This window comes from Gymnodraco acuticeps, unplaced genomic scaffold, assembly GCF_902827175.1.
Source record: "Gymnodraco acuticeps unplaced genomic scaffold, fGymAcu1.1, whole genome shotgun sequence".
NCBI lineage: Eukaryota > Metazoa > Chordata > Actinopteri > Perciformes > Bathydraconidae > Gymnodraco > Gymnodraco acuticeps.
This window is the reverse complement of record NW_022990317.1, coordinates 953,693-966,856: the sequence shown is the minus strand read 5'-3', so window position 1 is coordinate 966,856 and position 13,164 is coordinate 953,693. Positions and strand designations below refer to the sequence as shown.

General features: G+C 38.7%; 1 long non-coding RNA gene across 1 annotated transcript; it reads left to right on the top strand.

Annotated features, from left to right (window-relative positions):
- The first annotated feature begins 4,947 nt into the window (after positions 1 to 4,947).
- On the top strand, positions 4,948 to 11,826 carry LOC117550630. Its single transcript, XR_004569670.1, has 2 exons — positions 4,948 to 5,021; positions 10,879 to 11,826. It is a non-coding gene; the product is annotated as an uncharacterized LOC117550630 (long non-coding RNA).
- The last annotated feature ends 1,338 nt before the right edge of the window (positions 11,827 to 13,164 follow it).

Genomic DNA, 13,164 nt, shown 5'->3' with positions numbered 1-13,164 from the left:
CAACTTTCAATTCATTATTTTCTGATTAGCTGTCTAACCCCAAATGATTCAGTTAACTATCACAAAGTGAAAGATATCCGGCACATTTCCACATTTAATGAACTGAAACCAGCAGATTTTTTACATTTGTGTTGAATGTGAATGAGCTGGTGGTTATATTTCTGCCAAAAAGATGAATTAACAAAATGTCACAGGGTTAAGTAGGACATAAATGGCAAAAGTTCTTTGTAGTCTATTTTTAAATGTAAGACTTCAACGTTTGAAGCTACAAATACATGCAGCGAAAGGGTTTATGGGAAATGTAGTCTTTATACAGTAAAAGTGTCATTTCATCACGAAAAAGTGGAATATTGATGTTATTGTTAATGCAACATGTGTTACGATTATTGTGTTATGTCACGTTTTCTATGTCTTGGTTTGGGTGTTTTGCTGTTCTCCCTGTCATGTTTTCCTCTTGTTATATTGTCTGGTCCTTTTCCTTGTGTTTTTCCTCCCGTCGTTAGTTTCCCTGGTGTGTCTAGTTGTCTGATTGTTTTCACCTGTGGCCCTTGTGTTTCTCCTCCCCTGCCCGGTGTCTCGTCTTGTGATTACCCCTCCCTGTATTTACTCTTGTCTCTTCATGTGTTCAGTGTCGGTTCGTCTTGTGATTTGGCTTGTCCTCGGTGAGTGTTCTGTTCTGTTTTTGTTAGTATAGCCTTGAAATAAAGGAATTTTCACGTTAATCTGCATTTGGGTCCTACCTGCTTCACACACCGTAACATTACGAACCGACCACGATATGGGCCCAGCAGATCCGTTTGAGCAGGAACTAGTGGATTATACCTTTTCTTTGTCTGAATGTGCTCATCGATGGATAGGAGCGGTCAGGGTTCAGCAGCGAGATGCTGCTCTGGCAGATGCAGTCCACCTTACGCTGAGGAATCAAGATTTGGTTAAATTCTTACCGGCCTGGCTTTTGGATTACCTCACGGTTTGTTTTCCCGATCCTGATAGACCCAGATCTCCAGATTCCCTTTTTGATACCACACGCATCGGTGTGGTCCGTCTGGCGTCAGCCCCTGCTTCTCACCCAGTGTTTGCTACAGTCCAGGAGCCATTCGCTGGTACTCGTCTGGCCTTTGGAGGTCCACGGAGCCTCCAAACGGCTCCTAAGAGGAGTCGCAAGGCCAGGTTAGCAGCACGAGCCCAAAAGGCCATGGTTCCAGAACCAGTTCAGCCCCCAGCAGCCATGGTTACAGACCCAGTTCTGGCCCCAGCAGCCATGGTCCTTGCTCCAGAACCGGTCCCGGCAGCCATGGATTCGGCTCCAGAGCCGGCCCATACAGCCATGTTTCCGGCTCCAGAACCGGACCTTACAGCCATGTTTCCGGCTCCAGAACCGGACCTTACAGCCATGTTTCCGGCTTCAGAACCGGACCTTACAGCCATGATTCTGGCTTCAATTCTGGCTCCAGGGCCGGCCCATTCAGCCATGTTTCCGGCTCCAGAACCGGACCTTACAGCCATGTTTCCGGCTCCAGAACCGGACCTTACAACCATGTTTCCGGCTCCAGAACCGGACCTAACAGCCATGTTTCCAGCTCCAGAACCGGACCTAACAGCCATGTTTCCGGCTTCAGAACCGGACCTGACAGCCATGATTCTGGCTGTCAGCGCCTTCCTGCCCAGCCTCCGGAGCTGTCTGGTCTTCGCCCTCGAGCCCGGCCCTCTGAGAGCCGCAGTCTTCACCCTCGATCCCGGCTCCCTGAGAGCCATGGCCTTCGCCCTCGAGCCCGGCCCCCTGACTTTCCCAGCCGCGGCCCTCGCCCTCATGCTCGGCCCCCTGAGTTCGCCCGCGGTGGCCTTCGCCCCTCCATAACCCCCACCTTGGACTCTGTCTTGCCCCCGGGCCGTCCGCCCGAGTCCCCCTTCTCGGCTTCTGCCTTGCCCCCGGGCCGTCCGCCCGAGATCCCTTCCGGGTCCTCCGCGGTGCTCTTGGGTTGTCAGCCCAGACCCGTCCTCCGGACCCCCTCCACCCACCCTGGTGGCCCTCTTCCTGTGTTCAGTGTCGGTTCGTCTTGTGATTTGGCTTGTCCTCGGTGAGTGTTCTGTTCTGTCTTTGTTAGTATAGCCTTGAAATAAAGGAATTTTCACGTTAATCTGCATTTGGGTCCTACCTGCTTCACACACCGTAACAACATGTGGCAACTTTTTATAAACCGTTGGTTGTTAAGTAACAATGAATGTCTCAGTCACATGTGATCTCATTCTTATCACCTGACATCCCTTCTTCTCATGTTTTTGTTATTCTTTCTCCTCGAAACAAAAGTTAAAACTCTAAAAGCATAAATCGTAATCTTTTCTTCACCAGCTGTTGAAGAGAAGCGATGCATTCTGGTGTATTCAGCCACCTGCCCGTGTGCACAGGGGATATTGGATCTTTTGATTGACTCTGTATTAACGTGTCATGTGATTTGATGATTGCAGATCTGCATCGCAAACTCTGGTTACATTTTGTTGTAGTTTCTATACACGGTAAAACGGCTGGCAGTGTCGGGTACCATTCCAACACTGTATATTTATAATAAAAGTAATCTGTTAATAAAACACTGGGTGGGGTTTTGTTGTGATGTTATCCTTTAAAAACAAGTGTTGACTGTGTTATGTATAAAGTTAAACATTTACTGTAAATTCATTGTATGATGTATGCAGATTTAGATTTTTAGAATTAAGTTGAAATTATTTGGAAAAATTAAGTCGTTTACACTAAATGTTCACCTTTTGATACAACCCATATTTTTAAAAGAAAGAAGTTCTAATACTAATATATAATATTATGAGACTGTAAAACAAGCTGGAATACTCATCTTAATGCCTTTAGACCTTCGTAGAATGTTGTGTATTTCCTGAGAATATTCTCAGAAATTAGAGAAAAGCAATACAAATGTATTTTATTTTAATATTTTTTTTTTTTTGTCAATTTATTGAACATGTCAGAAACAAAAACATACAATAATATATATATTCTTTTTTTCTTCTCACTCAAATTAATAATTATAACAAAGTACAACAATAATTCTCAAATAGTCTCTGTCATGTTCAACAGGGGCAAGAAGAAGCTTAAAAATAAAACTTTTCTGGTCCTACCCCCTCACATATATTTTTCTTGTAAATAAAATATTAGGTCATCGTCATCAGCGACATGTTTGTCTTGTTAATTTGTTTGCTTTTTGTTTTTTTACAAAACAATCAGAAATTACTTTTACAATTACAAGAAATAACAACAAATGGGATTTTACAGGTCCTGTTCATAACCATTAATGATTTGACTCCTAAATAATACTTTCACTTTAGATAGACTTGTACAATATTTCAGTGCATCGTTACAGTTATTCCACAGACTAACACCTTTTGATGAGATGCAATGAAGTTTGGCATTTGTTCGTATGGGTGTTTTTTTGAAAATACAGTTTCCTCTCAACATGTGCATGCTTTCTCTCCGTCTGAAAAGTCCCTGGATATTATGAGGTAATTATTGATTTGCGGCTTTGAACATAATTTGAATAGTTTTATAGTCAACCAGGTTGTAGTTTTAGTGTTTTTAGTTTGATGAACAATTTATTTGTAGGTTCTCTGTACGTAGTTTTATGTATAACTCGTATGGCTCTTTTTTGCAGGATGAAAATAGGATGTGTATTTGTTTTATATGTGTTCCCCCAAACTTCCACACAATACATCATGTATGGAAGTATGAAGGAGCAGTACAGCATAAACAAAGAAGCTTGATTAATTAGGTATTTGGCTTTATTCAGAATTGCTATTGATTTGGATATGTTGGCTTTGATATAGCTTATATGTGGTTTCCAACTTAATTTATTGTCTATGATTACTCCAAGGAATTTTATTTCCGATACTCTTTCTAATTGGACGCCATTTATAGTGAGTTTCTTCTCTGTATTGGTCGATCGATTCCCAAATATTATGAGTTTGGTTTTGATTGCGTTCAATGTTAATTTATTTTGGTCAAACCAGATCTTCATCCTGCTCAGTTCCTTCTCCATTGTGACCAATAGCTGTTCTAAATTGTCCCCACAGCAGAGTAGACTTGTGTCGTCTGCAAAAAGAATGGTTTTAATAGTTTTTTATACTTCACATATATTGTTAATATACAGAATAAATAGTAATAGCCCCAAGACTGAGCCCTGAGGCACCCCACATGTAACCTGCAGTAGTTGTGATTTATGGCTTTGTAGTTCAACGTACTGTTCCCTGTTATGTAGGTAGCTGGTTAGCCATGATAGTGCAACACCTCTAAGGCCATATCTCTGTAGTTTTGTTATTAATAATTCATGGTCAACCGTGTCAAATGCTTTTTTAAGGTCCAGAAATATCCCTATTGCATATTCTTTCTTTTCTATTGCCTTAGTAATGTATTCCATACATTCTATAACTGCAAATGATGTAGTTCTGTTTGCTCTTAAACCATATTGTTGTTCATAGAGTATGTTATGTTTTTTATATGAGTACAAACTGTGAGATTCTTTTATATAAAATAAGGATAAAATACCTTTTTAAGAACACATAATAATCCTACTTCTTCTCTGACCTTCCTGTGATTCCTCAAACTGAACACTAGAGGGAGACAGAGATCTGATCAACTGAAATACTTGCAGATTGTTTTGGGGATTTACCACAGCAGCAACCCAAATATTAAAGGTCTTAATTTTAAAACAAATATATTTTGATAATAAAGCTGTAATGTTATGCCAAGCCAATTTGGGCAATTGAGTCATCATTTGAATTTTGTTAAGGTAATCTATGATTGAATTATACATTACCAGATTCCCTGTTAATCTTTAAATGTTATTCCTGAACATTCACTGCTATCACTTTAATGTGGTTATTTCCAAAAAAATATTGTATTAATAATTGTGCTGCATACTCTAAACTCTTCTCTTCTTGCTATCAGGAAAGAAAGGAAATGGTGTGTTGGACCATGACTGTTCAGATGGTTTGGACTCAGTTCTGCATGATTACATACAGTAAGTAGTTTTTTAACTAAATCCAGTCATCTGGAGTAAACAGCCAGTTGTGGAAACAGTGGTGTCATGTACTCTTGTCTCTGTAAGCTCTACGAAGCCTGAGAAATTACTTAATGACAATATGCTGTTCTGATCATAGGTTCTGATGCATCCTGGGAAATGTGGGATCCAGTATTTTCAGAGTTTGAGCCATATTAGAAATGAGAGTGGGGATATCTCAGCTGCCGCTTCAGTATCTGCCTCCTCTTCTTTTGAATCTTTCTCGTTAGGATTATTTTATCAATGATCAAATATAAATTATTATTACAATCACTGGAGAACCTGTTAATGAAGACAAGAATGAATTTATGTGGCTCGGATTGTATATCAATTAATGTTAATAGTGCTGTACAGAATAATGGAACAAAAGACAAACTAGTGTCAGGTTTTAAAATAAATTGCTATCCTCAGATATAACACAGTCAGAATGACAATAACCAGTGTCAATTATTAAACCACAACACACACACACACACACACACACACACACACACACACACACACACACACACACACACACACACACACACACACACACACACACACACACACACACACACACACACACACACACACACACACACACACACACACACACACACACACACACACACACACACACACACACACACACACACACACACACAACCTCTCAGACACACTACATTCCTCCCTTCAAAGGACTATTATTCTCAATGTGCTTCAAAAAAATGTTCAACATTCGAGTGTAAACATTCACACCGAAGGGGAAATGAACACATTCCTGTGTGTGTGTGTTGGTATTCATCTATTTTTGGGGACAACGATCTGTTTGCACAGTCACGTCATGGGGACCTCTGACGCTTTGTGTGTGTGCCTTTCATTAACTCACCAACAAGGCAATTTAAAGTGCTTTAAAAGGAGAGAAAAAACGAAAGAAACCATGATAATCTACAGATGTATAGGCATTATCTTCATTATATTGTCAAGTCAGTTTTAATTCAACTTATTCTGTAAAAAACGTTTACAGTTTAAAATGTAACCGCATCATTTGTTCTTTATCATTTTTACTACACGGAAAGACAGAAAGCAAAGCAGAATTAAGTTTGCTTTGCTTTCTGTTTTTTTTATTATTATAAATAACATTATAGCATCTTTTCCTCATGTTGTGCACCCCTAACAATAGTACACAAATACAAGTGTACCTCCTATCTCAGGACTCAAGAGTGCCATTGAAGACAATATCATGTCTTATGGCTCTAACAGACTTTTACTCGTGTTTCTTATAGAAGGGATCAGTATTTCACATAGTTTTCTGGTCCGGTTTCTGTTTTGTGGATTAAAGCTCCACAGGCTGCTCTCACTGCTCTGGTATGTGAGCTCTATTTCTCCTGCACAGCCTGTCAGACTTTTAACCCTTCGAGACTCATACATATTTTTCTTTTGAAGCCTCTTCTCTTTGTCTGGGAGCAGACTGTAAAGAGATCCACATATATATATATATATATATATATATATATATATATATATACAAAATACAGCTTTATAGCAATAAATACAGATACATATTTTATTATTGTTTTTAGATTATGATTACGGATTTATTTTAGTTAATTATTTATTTATTTATATTTTAAATATTTTGCATATAATAATTTTCTTTTTACATTTATTTAGATATCCTGTTTATTTATTTTTAAACACACAAATATACACAGACATCTAAATCTCTTTTTTATTGGGACAATGCTGTGGTTTGTCTTTTAATATAACATAATACTTATGTAATTGTGGGACCTTCTCCAATATTTATATTTGTATTGTTCAAAGCCAAGTAGTTTAAAATAAAAACCTTAAGTGTTTGCTATTTTCTTCCTTTTATATTGTTTATTAAATCTGTAATCTTCTGTGAAGCAGTTTGTGACCTGTTAGTCTCCCCACATTGATATTATCATCATCATTTTATCATATTTTGGATATAAAAGCACTGACACTGGCCCAGCAGTACTTCAGGTTTAATGAGAGGCTTCAGAAACTAAACCAGATCCTCAGTTTTACGAGTTGACGTTTCTGAGAAGATTTCCAGCTCAACATCCTCTAAATTAATCTTCATTTCTTTGTATGTCTTTAATCTCTTTTCTCCACATCCACCACAACTCCCACAGCTCTCATTCATAAAATACTCATATTTTGATTTCCTTTTTTATTGTTTCCTTTCCAGACAGATTCCGACCCACGCTGTTAAACCAGGCTTAACTCTGAGACCATCTCTGAGGACGAGAGCTTAGAGACAGAATTTAAATGTCTGCAGCTTTTTTATTTGATCTGCTACACTGATGTATTTCTGAACATGCATCAACAAGAGAAGGAACACTGACTATACATCAAACAAAAGGAGAGTGACTGTGGTTGTTTCAGACAAAGGAACAGACTGCAGATGGATAATGGAGTTTCTTCTTTTGTTTGTTGTCCATCTGTGCACCTGTCTGCCTCCTCCTCTTAAAGACGTCCAAATATAGACCCTGATCAATAAACTCAATCAATAGCCCTCTGTCAGGAGAAAAGGAATGCAACAAAGAGTGTGCAAGAAGCTAAACCCACTTTAAAGCCCTTTGTTTGCTCACAGACATCACTTTACATTTCTCCAAATAACTTCAAATATACTCGAAATTAACCGACAAAATACCCCTAGATAAACAAAAGGAAGTATTTTTCTGATATGACGCCAGTATCACCAGGATACGGGGTGAAATTAAATACATTAAAACATAAAAACAAGAGAAGCTAGAGGGTACTTGGAGAGTTGATCAACAGAAAAATGATCGCAAAACCAGTTTATTAGTTATTTTTCATTCAGATAGAATGGGAGGAGATGCAGTTTTAAGCATCTTAACTATGGAGATTTTGGAACATATTAAATGAATAATCTTTGAATGTTTTACTAAGAAAAGACCTGTAAACACATTACCCTGTTATAGAGAAATTATTCTTGGATTTCTTGAGAAAATTTTACACATCAGCCGAAAAAAAGCAGTTTAATATAAAAGAAAAACACAACTGAGTGGTACAGATGTCTTCAGGCATCTAAAATAAATACATGCATTTAAATTGAGCTCTTCCCTCCTCTGTGCACACATCGGCAGTAAAAGTTTCCTTGAAAAGTTTCTCATTAAAAGTGATTGCCTTTTCTTTTTCACTAGAGACTGACCTCATTTTGAGGGACATAAAGCTGCTCTCCATGGACATTTGGTGGCTAAGAAGTCACTGACTTTCTAAGTGTTATGTATTCCTTCCTGGAGCTGGTAGCAGAGTCGGTGTAATCCTCAGTGTTCACCCTGACAGCCTAATTTACCCGTCAGACACTCCATTAGGAGAGGCAGTTTGTTATCAGCTTCCTCTGCAGCTCATTGAGAGAAGATTTGAATTCTGGAGTCACTTCAAGTCTCATCCAATCCCGCTGCTTCAATATTCATAAAAAAACTATAAAAAGTCCCTCCATCAATTTACTTTTTTTTGGTTTCTTAAACAAGAATAATGATTACCGTGCAGGAAATTACTATGTTATCTATGTGAATAGTTATGCTACTAAATTACTCACACCGAACACACACACACCACACACACACACACACACACACACACACACACACACACACACACACACACACACACACACACACACACACACACACACACACACACACACACACACACACACACACACACACACACACACACACACACACAGAAACAGAACAAAGTTTCTGCAGGAAACAACAAGGACCTGCAGGGTGAGGAGCATTAATTAATACCAACCCACTTAAATGGGGGAGGGGTGTGTGTGTGTGTGTGGGTGACAGGAATAAGGAGTGAGTATTTCTGACATGGCATTCCCATCAGCCCCAGCATAGTGACAATTAGCCACTGTTAGCATGCTGACAAGCTAAACCAAGATAGTGAATATGGAAAACATCATAGGCTATCTGCTCAACTTTAGCATGTTAGCATTTAGCTCAACTGCCTGTTGCCTATGTAAAGTGTCACCGGGATGCTAGCATGTCAGCAAAACAAGTTTTATTTCATGATAATTAAAATAAATGAGTATGGTCTTTTCAGAGAGAGTAACACAGACCCCACTGTGAGAACCACTGCTTTGCACAGATACTTTGTCGCTTGTTTTTTGCACAAACAAGTTCTACATAATGAATTCCTTTTAAAAGAAAAATGTCTGAAATTGTGTCTCACCTCTACATCCGGAGGGGCTTTTGTCTGTCTTTGAGTGCAACCCATACTAAACAGCGATACACACTTTTACCCTCAGACTTACAAACGTAGTTTCATTTAGGTTGAGGTCTATGAAAGGAAAAACTGAGATTAAATTGGGGATATACAAATCAAAGATGTGGGAATGCATGTTGAATGTTTTAGCTTTTTCTCCCAAAGTGGGATTAAGGAACAGCAAACATGTCCTGTTCTTTGACTGTGAATAGCATGAGTTTGAAATTCCTTTTTAGTTCAATCTGGATGCACTTTTATTCTGAGTTGTGTTTGAGATTACCCTATTATGCTTTGTTGGGTTTCCCCTTTCCTGTAGTGTGTTACATCGTTTTTTGTGTAGGCTTAGGGGCGGGACATCTCTAATCACAACCGAGCCAGCCAGCTAACCAATCAGAGGAGACTGGGCTCTGGTTTCAGACCTTTTTGAACATTAAAGCATGTAAACATGTCACAGTAGAGGAACAAAATACAATTAGGAATTTTAAAAAGGAGCCTAATAGCGCCCCTTTAATAGCCACCTGACATCCATATAACAGCACATAGTCTGAACTGTTTATTTATCAGAAGAAGAAGATATTTTGTTATAATAAGTTGGAGAGGACTGACTTCACATGTACATAAATTAAACTAACACGCAGTGGATACAGCAGGAGGCAGATAAATTATGCAAACAGAATGAGTTTCAGCAGATTCACCTTGTAGTACGTCGCACTTTGTGCCAATTAAAGTGACCATTACCACCATTACCACCACCTCCCCTCTGCTCTATTCTCCCCGCCTCAGAGGGGAGGTATGTGGGCTCAGTGCCAGCCGAGCCTGGGAGAAAAACATTGAGGCTCGACCCTCTGAGGCAACGCAGGTTACCAGGGCAACAAACCCACCAGACCTGGGGGGGACGACCTCCCAAAATGTCAACATCTCCAGAAGAAAAGATTTTCAGTCCATCATTCCCTCTAAAAGGAGCTTGTAGAGGAAGACTTGGATTATAAAGTCACTGACATTTTGTTTATTAATTGTTTAATCTTTTATCATCCTCAACATTTAACTTAATAGTAGAAATGTCAGCCACAATCACTTTTTTCTTTAAAGATATTGAGCCGTATAGTTTGCAATCAAAGTTTACATTTGTCTGACACTTGCTTTTTTTCACATACTATTTTTACATATAAAAATATACGATACAGTACCACAAATCAATCCAATGTATACAATTGGCTTCACATGGAACATTAAAATGCTCTGACATGTTTTTGTTACGGATAAAAACTCAAACTAATTATATGATATAGTAATATAACACAGTGAATGGAGTCAGTCTTTGTAATTCAGCACATTTAGATGTACTTTTAGTTTTGATTTGGTACTTTTTGCTGACATTTAATCTGTACTTAACTTGTATCATTTTTAATTCAGGACTTTTAATATCTTTAGACCCTCTTATTTGTATTACTCTAATATATGTACCTCTTGCACCACTTGCTTAGAAAAACATTAAATTACAGTCATACTGTAGATCAGTTTTTTTGTTTCACTTTATTTTGATTTGTTTCATTTCATGCAGGGGATTGCCTGTGCTTCTGAGCCGCAGTCCCACTTCCTCCAGGCCATTTCCTTCAAACTCTGCAGGACTACTTCTCCATCCATCCACCTGACTCCCATCTCAACCTGCACACCTGTTCCTCATTCCACAGTTACCCCACAGTATTCATACCAGACCATTTCCATCTGCTATTTACCAGATTGTCAATGTTTCTTTGTGCATTTAGTTTACAGACACCTGGACCCTGGACCCAAATTCTGATTGGTCTGATAGGTCTGCCTTTCATGCAAGAGATCTAAAGTTTCATCCCATTACAGACCCGCACCTTAAAGAGGATATATATATACAGTTCATTTTCAGGTTTCATATTTGTATTTTGTGCCTCTACTGTGACATGTGCCCATGATTTAATGTTATGAAATCATTGTTTTCATACTGCCTGTGCTAAAGGACCTCCTTTTACCCTCTGTCTGAAACCATAATAATAACACGCTAAACTAAGATAGTGAACATAGAAAACATCATGATAGACTTAATGTTAGCATTTACCTAAAATGCCTGGTGCCTATGCGTCACCAAGATGCTAGCATGACTGCAGACTCTAAAAACTAAACACGTTTTATTTCATGATAATTAAAGTAAAAGATTGTGAACTGAGTAATATTCAGGCAATTTGAGAGCAGGGTTGTTGTTGTTGTTGTTGTTGCTGCAGTAGATTAATCTCATTGACTAAAGACATGTGCTCATGTATCTGCCACCTGTGTGTGATCTGCTGCTGACATTAAGCGTGTTAATAGCATTTATTCTTCTGTATTAATCGGTGCAAAGTTCCACATTTCTATTCTGTTTATGATTGTACACAGAATGTTTTTTACCTTTTTTAATTTAGAAAACGCAATAATTTGAAGGCCTCAAGGGCACTTTGAGATAAAAGAAAACAAGGAGTTAACCAATAAATGAATCACTGTTCCTTTTGTCCTTTTTAATTTAGGCACATTACATATTTCTTCGCAGGAGACTTCCATTATGAGGATGTTTGTTGTTGTACTCGCACCACAAGAAGATAAGGTTGACTATTAACCTAAATAGGACCCTCAGAAAAAATAAATGCAGAATTCTGACTTTAATCTCAGAGTTCTGACTTTAAACTGAAAAAGCTTAAACCTTTTTCTTAGAATTTATTTTTGAAAAATGTTGGGATTCTGACTTTAGTCTCAGAATTCACAGATTTTCAAAAGAAAAATTCAGATTTGTTTTCCAATTTTTTTCCTGAAAATTATCTCTATCCCATACCTAAAAATAAATAATATATATAATAATTTTGTTTTTAAATATGATAATTTTGTTCTTCAAATTATGACTTTTTCTTCAATATTCTGAGAGGTGCGTTCACACCTGCCTTGTATAGTCCGGTTGAATCGAACCCTGGTGCGTTTAGCCGCTTGGTGTGGTTCATTTGGGTCGGTGTGAACACAATCCGAGACCTCTTAAGTGAACTAAACAACCGGACTCTGGTCCGCTAAAATAGGTGGTCTCGGAGTGCTTGCTTTCGAACTCTAAGTGAACGCAGTCCGCAGCAAGCGTAACGCGGATATCTTCAAAATCTTTAGCGAAAGAGTCTTTCAAGACATCCGCGGTTGTTAATTTAAAGAGTGAAGCAGAATGAAGTGTTGAACAGTGTCGTGTAAAGTAAAACATCTCCGTCAGCTATACATAAAAGTAAGAACACCTGTCGTCGGTGAAACGCCCCTCCTTACTGCAGAACGTCTCTCATTATGTTATCATGTTTTTTAACGGACGTTGTCTGATTATATAATCATATGCGCGGGCCACTAGAGTCTGTTGATCTCCAGATTAACAGCAGCATGAGAATTCTTTCACACACACATACGGGTATTGGGCCGAGGGCGACACCGTACTTCCGGTATCCGCCATTTCACACGAGGTGCAAGCAGAATATCATAGTCTATTGCCTTAATCAATATCTAGTCAACTCTAAAATACCACATATATGCAATGGCATGATAATATTATTGTGACAAGTGGGGTATTCACCTGGTGTTTCCAGAAATTAGACGTAGATGCAGCCAAAATCGGCCACTTTCGAGGGTCGTTTTTCCATACATCTGCAGGCAGTCTGTAAGGGCAATCCGACAACCCACACAGCTCTAGTTTACGCTGGTAACGACCTAGAGCACACCCCTCAAGTCCAGAGATGTAATCCGAATACATGCAGCGATTTCTTCGGTCGTTAATTCAGAAAAAAAACCTAGTGCGCTCTGCCTGGCAACGTTAGCTAGCTGTTTA